An 8,707-nucleotide genomic window follows, 5' to 3' on the forward strand; every position below is an offset into this window, starting at 1 on the left:
GTGACACAGGCTTTTGTCTGAATCTCAGGTGCTCTGCAACCCAGTACACAGCTGTGGCTAGCAGTTTCAACATCCATTCTCTCCATTTTTTCCTTTAGTAACAGAGACCCCCAAATTTCAGCAAGATATTGGCCACCTAAAGTAAAGACTCCATTTCCCAAGCTTCCTTGGTCTTAGGCTACATAACTGAATTTTGGCCAATAAGATATGAGTGGAATTGTGCAATTTCCAGTTAATATCCCTAAAATTAGGGGCATGCCCACCCAAGCTCTTCTTTTCTCACTAGGCTGCAATGAACATGACTGTGAGAGCTGAAACAACTGTCTCAGACCCAGCACGAAGATAACAAACATGCCTTAGCAGATCTATATCACCTATCTCCATACAGTTATCTGCTAAATTATTTAATTAATAACGTGAATCTTTGTACAGAAAAACTTGTTCACTAAATCAATTAACTTCTGTAAGCCTCAGGTTCCTCCAAATAAAATGGAAATAATAATATCAACATTCCAAAACATTCAATCTAATAACTGTCCAATTACTTGCCTCATACCGAAGCTCACAGTATTTCAGAGGTCTGCCTATACATCCTGAAAGTTAATATCCAGTATTTCAAGATCTCCTCTCTTTTAAGAGGCTATACCACACTCTCTTGGGATGGCAGCATCTGCTTGGTGAAATATGTGTAGGAACAGTAGACCCAACAGTCATGTTTTCACTGACATACCTCCATTACTATAAAGTGGGGCACTTGGTTTTAGGCAACGTTTGTAGGATTCCCACGTCACTAGATCAGACAGACACTCTATGAGTCTATGGACTGGTGCGGGCTGAAGCCCTGCCTACAGTAATGGCAAACCCGTACCCAGGAAGCAGGTTAACTCTAGTCAGGGTGGATGTAGTCAACTTGTCACTATGTAGCAGGCTGCTCTCCCCAAGGAATGGTATTGAATCAAGGCACAATATCAATCTCTGTTGTCAACAGACTGGATATTCAGCAGTGGCTGTAAATAAGCTCACCTTGGTTAGAAAAGTTTGCATTAGTTTCTTATTGCTGCTGCTATAACAAATTACCACAAACTTAGTGGCTGAAAATGACACAAATTAATCGCTTACATTTCTAGAGGTCAAAAATCAGTTCCACTGGCCTAAAATCAAGGGGTCAGCAGGCCTGCATTGCTTCTGGAGGCTGTAGAGGAGAATCTATTTCCTTTCCTTTTCCGGCTTCTGAAGGCCTTCTGCATTCTTTGGCTCGTGGTCCCTTTCTCCATTTTCAAGCCAGTAGAGTAGTGTCTTTCTTATTTTTAATTCCCATTCTCTCTCCCTCTCTCCCTGACTCCTACTTCCATCATCACATATCCTTCCTTAACACTGACTCCTCTGCCTCCCTCTTATAGAACCCTTGTTTTTACACTGGACTCACCCAGATAATCCAGGATAAATTTCTCATCTCAAGATCCTTAATATAATCAGATCTGCAAATTCTCTTTTGCTAAGTAACATATTTACAGGTTCTAGAGGTTAGAAGGCGAACGTCTTTTTTGGTGGCGGGGGTGAGCAGGGCAGCATTATTCCCAAAGCCAGTGCTGTTGGACCCATTCATGGCCTTCACCTCTGCCAGGATCAGCTTTTTGAATGGAATGTTATTCTCTGCTGCAGAGAATGTTATTCTCTGCTGCAGATAGCTGCCTTTTTCTAAAAGTCTAAGGGTCTGTGCTGTGACTCTTTTATTGGAGTTTGTCAGAGTCTCCATAGCATCCTTTTATACCCCACATACCTCTAGTACATAGCCTCTGCCAGAAGACATGGTCCAAGTGACAGGACTCTTATGCTGAAACCTGAACCTGCTGCAGGGCCTCTTCTTGTTCTGGGACCCACTTAATACTAACACTCCTAGCACTACCCAAACAATAAGTCAGAGCTCTACCCCAAGTGTGAAATATGCTGCCTTCGAAACCTTCAAAGACTGACCAAGCCTCATGTTTCTTTCTTAGATAGGAGATGCAAGGTACAGTACTTTGCTTTTACTTTGAAGGGGATGACCCAGCATCCCCCAGACCATGGGACTCCTAAAAACTTCACTGATGGAACCAGCCTCTTAATTTTTGTAAGGTTTATCCCCCAATCCTCTGGAGTCTGTATCTTACCAAGGCATGTGGAGTACTCACCACTTCATGCCCACCAAGTCCAGGTAACATGAAGTCGTTAACATAGTGGACAAATGTGATGTCTCCTAGAAAGAACACTTAGACCAATAGGATCTGACTATGCTGTTGTGAAGCATAGTGAGGTCTTTTAGGGACAGAGAAGCCGAGTTCCAAAAGGTCGTCTGAAGACATGGAGTTATGTTAAACCCCAGGTACCCAATCACTCGATGATTAAAACAAATATTATACAGTGAGAACATAAAGTGCTGTAGACATGTGAGGTCTACTAGAGGTAGAGAAGTCTGGTTCCAAAAGGTCATCTGAGGACATGGAGTTGGGCCATACCACAAGTACATGGCTGCTAAGTAATAATATTGCACAATGAGTACATAGAGTTCTATTTCCTATGTTCTCATTGTTAGATAAAAGCCCAATCTGGCATAATTTGTAACAGTGTCCATGCACTTGCTGGTTGTTAAAACTTATCCAAGGCTTGCAGGGATTTCCTCTCCACCTGTCCCTAGTAAAACCTCTGCTGGGGACACTTAAGGATAGTAAATTTGTTGCATGGAAGCTAAAAGTAGCAACCATCATTAGGGACCCACAGCATCTCTAGAATCCTGATCCTCTTCAAATTTCTTGTATCTTTTTCTGTCTAACAAAAGACAATTAGTAGAGAGCTTTGGAACTGTGTTAAAGTCTCATGACACATACCTGAGGCTGTATTAATCTGATCTAGTAAAAATACCACATTGGGACTTCTTAGATAAGTTTGTGGCAGTACACTTCAATTGCCACAATCCATCCAATTTTTGAAGGAGCCAAACTGGTGAATTAAATGGGAGATATAATAATAACCACCACCTCTGATTCTCTTTTATTATCCTTGATTTATAATGATTTTTTGATTAACTGCCTTGGTGAAGATGGAAGAAATTTTCAGGAACTTCCACTTAGCTTTTCCTACCACAATAACTCTCCCTTCACATGTCAAGAAATCAATATGATGCCAACTGGTAGGTATGTCCATAAACTCATGTTTGGGAACTAGAGAAATGATTACCAAGGGGGTCCATAGACACAGCTGATCCACTGTGAGGCAGATCTGGGCCAGGACTGCACTGATGATCTTATTCTCATTTGTTCCACCCTTGATAGATGCTGGGTCCCTAGGTATCACTGTCAATTCCGACTCTATATCTAAAGCCCTCGAAATATCTAGATATTCTTTCTGCATCTTTTGGTTGCCTAGGCTAATGGCCAGAGATCCCTTTAAGGAAGGGCTAGAGGAATCACTACCATATAAACTTTGTAAGTCCTGCAGGGATCATCTTAATGTCCATGCAGCTTCTCTTTCAGGTTTGGATAACTGTCTCAGGTCTGGAAATTAGGTAAGAAATTGTTGCTTTCCTTTGATGAAACCGATGTCAGCCTCATGCTCATTCATGTTTGATCTCTTCACTTGTCTTACCCCTGGGGATAACATGATCACCATATTAGCCATCTCCAAATATCCCTGTAGGTCAGCCTCTCCTGCTGCCGTTCTGACTTTCCACCTATTACAGTAACTATGCCCACCTTGCTCCTAACGATTATGAGCTCTCTCCTGGCCTTTGCTAATCCAGGATCCCATCATCCCCATTGCCACTAGGAGCCTAGTTCTATAATAGCATCTACAATGAGCCCTGGCCTATAGAGGATGGATACCACCATTTCCTTATTGATGCTGCTGTTCTCATTAGCATATTCCTTATTGCCCTGGAAAATAAAGTGTTCTTTGGGTCCTCCCAAGGAACAGAGTCAGCTGATGAGTTTTCTAGTCTCATAGTGGATCCTTTCCAGCAAATTTCTTCCTCTACACTTTGCCATGGGAGTCTGGTATCTCGACTTTATTTAACATGACCCATTATTTTTTTTCAAGCTTCCAAGTACCATATTAAAAGCACCTTCCAGGGCCCTTACTAAAGTTTTAAACGCTGTTATGAAAGAGTGTCTTCATATCTATCTGTTATACTCTGTCACCCCTTGATCCAGCAGCCTTTCATTCCACTTCTAGGCATGCTCTATCGGTTTCTACTGTCCACGTGAGTCAGCTCCTTTGGTGTGTAATCCGTCACCTGCCTTCCTAAGCCCAGCACTTGAACATTGTCCACCTGACCCTAGTTATTGATTTACAGCCAGAAAATGAAATGGAGGCAGATCTTAAAGAAGACTGGCATTGTTTCATAAGGCCCCTGTCTCATTTGAGGTGTCTGCATCATCTTAAGAAGGGTAGCTAGGGACTTTATATCCCACAAGGTGGAGTATTTGCAGTTCCAGAGGGTTCAGAACAATCTGGGGATTGAATATGCTCACATGAAAACACTCAGAAGTTCCCTTTCCAGATTTCAAGGAAGATCTCTGGGTATTGAGGATTCAGTCTGCTCTGAAATTCTGCCCCTCTTACTTTTAAGTCTCGTATCTGGTTTTCAGGTACAGGAGATGAGAGCTTCTTTAAGTTCTTCCCAAAAGGCCCACTGATGTTCATACTCTGCTTTAAATTGTTGGTTGATTGCCCTGAGCCTGTCATTTTCTCTCATCCATGACCAACCAATTCCAGAGCCCTCCAAATTGCTAGTTCTCCTATGCCAGAGATATCACATAAGTCAGGGCATCCCCTCCTGCCTACATCCCATCTAAATTCACCAGAGGTGGCTGCCTTAGCAATTATACTGTTACAACATGCCAGGGCTCGGTGCTCTATTTACCATCATGATAAGAATAGGTTTGATTGAAAGAGATCCTAACATAAGGATTTGTATGCATGTAATTTTTTTTTTTTTTTTTTGAAGAAATGCTCCTCAGGAAAGAAAAAAAAAAAACCTGGAGAGAGAAGGAAGCAAAATAGAAAACAGGAAAGAGCCGACTGTCTCAGGTAAGATCTAGACTGTCAACGGTGGGAGAGAGAGGGTCTGGAGCAAACCACATTGCTTAATTGTGCCCCCTTGAGACAAGAAGGCCAGTCTTTTTACTCTAGTATTCATCAGTCAATGGTGTGTGCCACCTAGCAATGGACTATGTAGGGTAACCTCTTACAGATGAGGTGACTGAAACATAGTGACCCGGGTCACATAGGATGAGACAGGTGTCTCACAGTCAAGGAAAGTGCTCTGTGAACCATCAGTGGCAACTAGAAAAAGGTGCACTGTCCCAGGAAAGGGAATTTGGCCATATACCAACAGCATCTTCTAGAGTCACCCTTCATTGAGGTCTTACATGATAACCCTATTTAAAATAGGAGGCCTAGCACTTAAATAAGCTTTCTTTCCTGATTTAATTTCCTCCAGAGAGCTTATCAGATTCTAACGTATCACAAAATTTACTTATTTTTACTCTTGTCTCCCTTGACTACAATGTAATCTTAATGAGATTTATACTCGAAAAAATGAACTTTGACCCATATCTTTCACCATACTCAAAAATTAACTCGAAATTTGAAATTCAAATGTAAAATCTAAAACTGTAAAATCTAAAACCATAAAACTTCTAGAAAAAAAAAAACAGAAGAAAATATTTGGGTTAGGCAAAGATTTCTTAGCTATAACATGAAAATCACAAACCATGGAAGAAACGTTGATATTTTGGAGTTCATCAACATTAACAACCTCTGCTCTTTGAAAAAACAAAGAAAAAAAATCAAGTAACAGACTGGGAGAAAGCGTTAGAAAAATACATATCTGATGAAATGTTGATATCCAGAATATATACGGAAAAAAAAAAAACCTCTTGAAATGCAAAACAAAACAAATAAAAACAAATAAAAAGGTAGGTAAGAGATTTAATCCAAGAAGATATACAGATAGCTAATAAAAATATAAAAATAAATGCCCAATATCATTAGTTATTGGGAAAATGCAAATAAAACCACAATAGGATAATACTACACACCTATTAGAAATTGGGGAAAAATAACCCTGACAATATAACATGCTTCCAAGGGTATGGAGCATCTGGAACTCCATGCCACTTTGGTGAATAGTGTGGCAGTTTTGTATCAAGTTAAACTATATACTTACCACCCCCCATCAATCCTATTCCAAAGTATTTACCCAAGAGAAGTGAAAACATGTCCACTCAAAAGCTTGTATGTGAATTTTTATAGTGTCTCTATTTTATAATTGCCAAAAACTAGTAATAGCTTAAATGTCCATCAACTGGTGAATTAACAAACTCTCAAGCATCCATCTAATGGAATACTTATTATGATAAAAAGGAAAAATGACTGATACATACAGCAACACAGATGAATGTCAAGTGAAAGAAGCCAGACTCAAATGGCTATGTACTGAATGACTGTACTTACATGACATTCTGGAGAAGGCAAAATTATAAAGATAAAAAAGAGGTCAGTGTTGCTGGGAACTGGGGGAAAAGGGAGGCAATTGACTTGTGAAAGGGCATGAGGGCACTTTTCAGGGTGACAGAAATGCTCTATATCCTGATTCTGGTAGTCACATGACTATGCATCATTTGCCGAAATTCAGGAATATTCATTAAAAATAAGTGTATTTTACTATAGGTATATTATACTCAATATTGTAACTTTAGAAAGTTTTCTAAAGTGTCAACTCATTTCCTGGCCTAATTTACCTCAACCTGGGGTTCTAGGACTCAGCCTTAAAACCTGATTTGTCAGCAATCCCAGGAGAATCACACTAACATATTAAGAATCACATTAAATTCACAAAAATTGATGCATAAACCAGAATGCCAATTAATTAATTTGTAATAAGAAATAGAATTGCCAACGTTAATAGATATTTATGTTTTCTGGTAAAGTTGTTCTCTTCTTGTAATCATACTTCATGGAAAACTAAGTGATAATCAGATATTTATGTTGTGATTATAGAGTCAGAGTACAGAACATTAGCTGTAACTCTAACATTTGAAAACATCAGGCTAAAACAGACTGATCTACCCATATCCAGAAAAAAAAAATCTGTAAAAAGAAGAAGGTTTAGGCACCCTTTCTGCAGGACAGGTGTGGCTGGGCTCTGCCAACCCATAGCTTCTGGGACTCACTTTCTTAAGCATAAAGGGATGACCAACCTCACCCTGACTGATACATCCTCCTTCAAAAAAGATATTCTTCCACTGAGTCTGGCAAACTCAGGGACATTTCTGCCTCCTTAAGGACATTGTTTTCTGTGCTCTGATGTATTGTGAGCTAATATTGCAGTTTAATTCTTAGAAGGCAACTTCATTTCTGAGTACCTAGGGGACTTTTCATTTCCTTGTACCATCTACAAAGTGGTAATGGATTAATATGCAATCATTCCCTAAATTGTTTTATAAAATGTAATCTTGAAGATAACTTGTCATCACCCACAGAAACGACCTCCTAAGGGAGGCAGCGTGTTACATTAGTGAGCACTCAACTCTAAGTCAAAAGTACTGGGTTCCATCCTTAGCTCCACCTGCTACGTAGCAGTAACAAGTTGGCAACTTCTGTCCACAACTTATCAGAGGTAATATCTGTCCTGCTGATAATATCTGTCTTGCTGATATTCAGAACTATTATGAAAGTTCTATAAATTGTCAAATTCTATACAAGTTTAGCAGATCAAAATAGAAGAATTTCACCAAGCAGTTGGGGAAAGTACCACCATTCTAAAGGGTATTTTGATAACTTCTCCGTGTACTCTGTGCACACCACCCTGCTTTCACTCAGCTCACTATGCAAGAGGCAGACAAGCCCTGAGAAGACTAAGGTGTTGTTAGCAATAAGAGAGCATTTAAATAATTCAAATCTACCTGCCTAATTAGGAGAAGAAGCTACTTTGCAACCCTGAGCATGAGTGCTGGATATTCTCCTTTTGCTCCTCCAGATCCACGTCCATTCTTCTCCAGCCTGCTCTGTGCTCTAGGACAATGACCCATGTGAATTCCATTCATGGGTTCCCCTAGACATGTTTGTATGCTGATGAGACTTACCTAGCAGAGACAAATTAATCATGTAAAAAAAGGGGGGAAGGTAAGTGAAGGAACAAGGTGTTGAGGAGATGAAAGTGAATAAGATCCATTTTATAAGAGGAGCTGCCCACTTACAGAGAGCTCAGATAGTCTAAATTCTTGGTTCTAAATTCTAGCCATATATTAGAATACCTTAAAAATTAAAAAAAAAAAAAAAATTCCCACACCAGGTAAATAATTTAGACTCTCTGAGAGTGAAATTTGAGAATCAGGATTTTTTAAATTCTACATATAGCCCCTGTTAATAACCACTAATGCATTGAAACAGAAGTAAAGAGAGTACAAATGAAGGTAGTTTGATTGAACTGGTGGCTGAAAGATGAAGTAGTTTTCCTCTGATTGCTTCTATTTTCTCAGTGAAATACGAAGCAAGGCCTGAACTGAGAGGGTCTGGTTGGTTTAAAGAGAGAGAGAGGGTTAGTGTATAAAATAATTTAGGAAGTAGGAAAGCAAATCTACTCATGAAATATAATAGAATTGCAAGGATTTGCAGAGATAGAACTTGAGATTTGTGGTGATAAATGTAATGTGAGACTAAATTAGCA

The sequence above is a fragment of the Pteropus medius genome, unplaced genomic scaffold (assembly GCF_902729225.1).
Source record: "Pteropus medius unplaced genomic scaffold, Ma_sr-lr_union100, whole genome shotgun sequence".
Taxonomy (NCBI): domain Eukaryota; kingdom Metazoa; phylum Chordata; class Mammalia; order Chiroptera; family Pteropodidae; genus Pteropus; species Pteropus medius.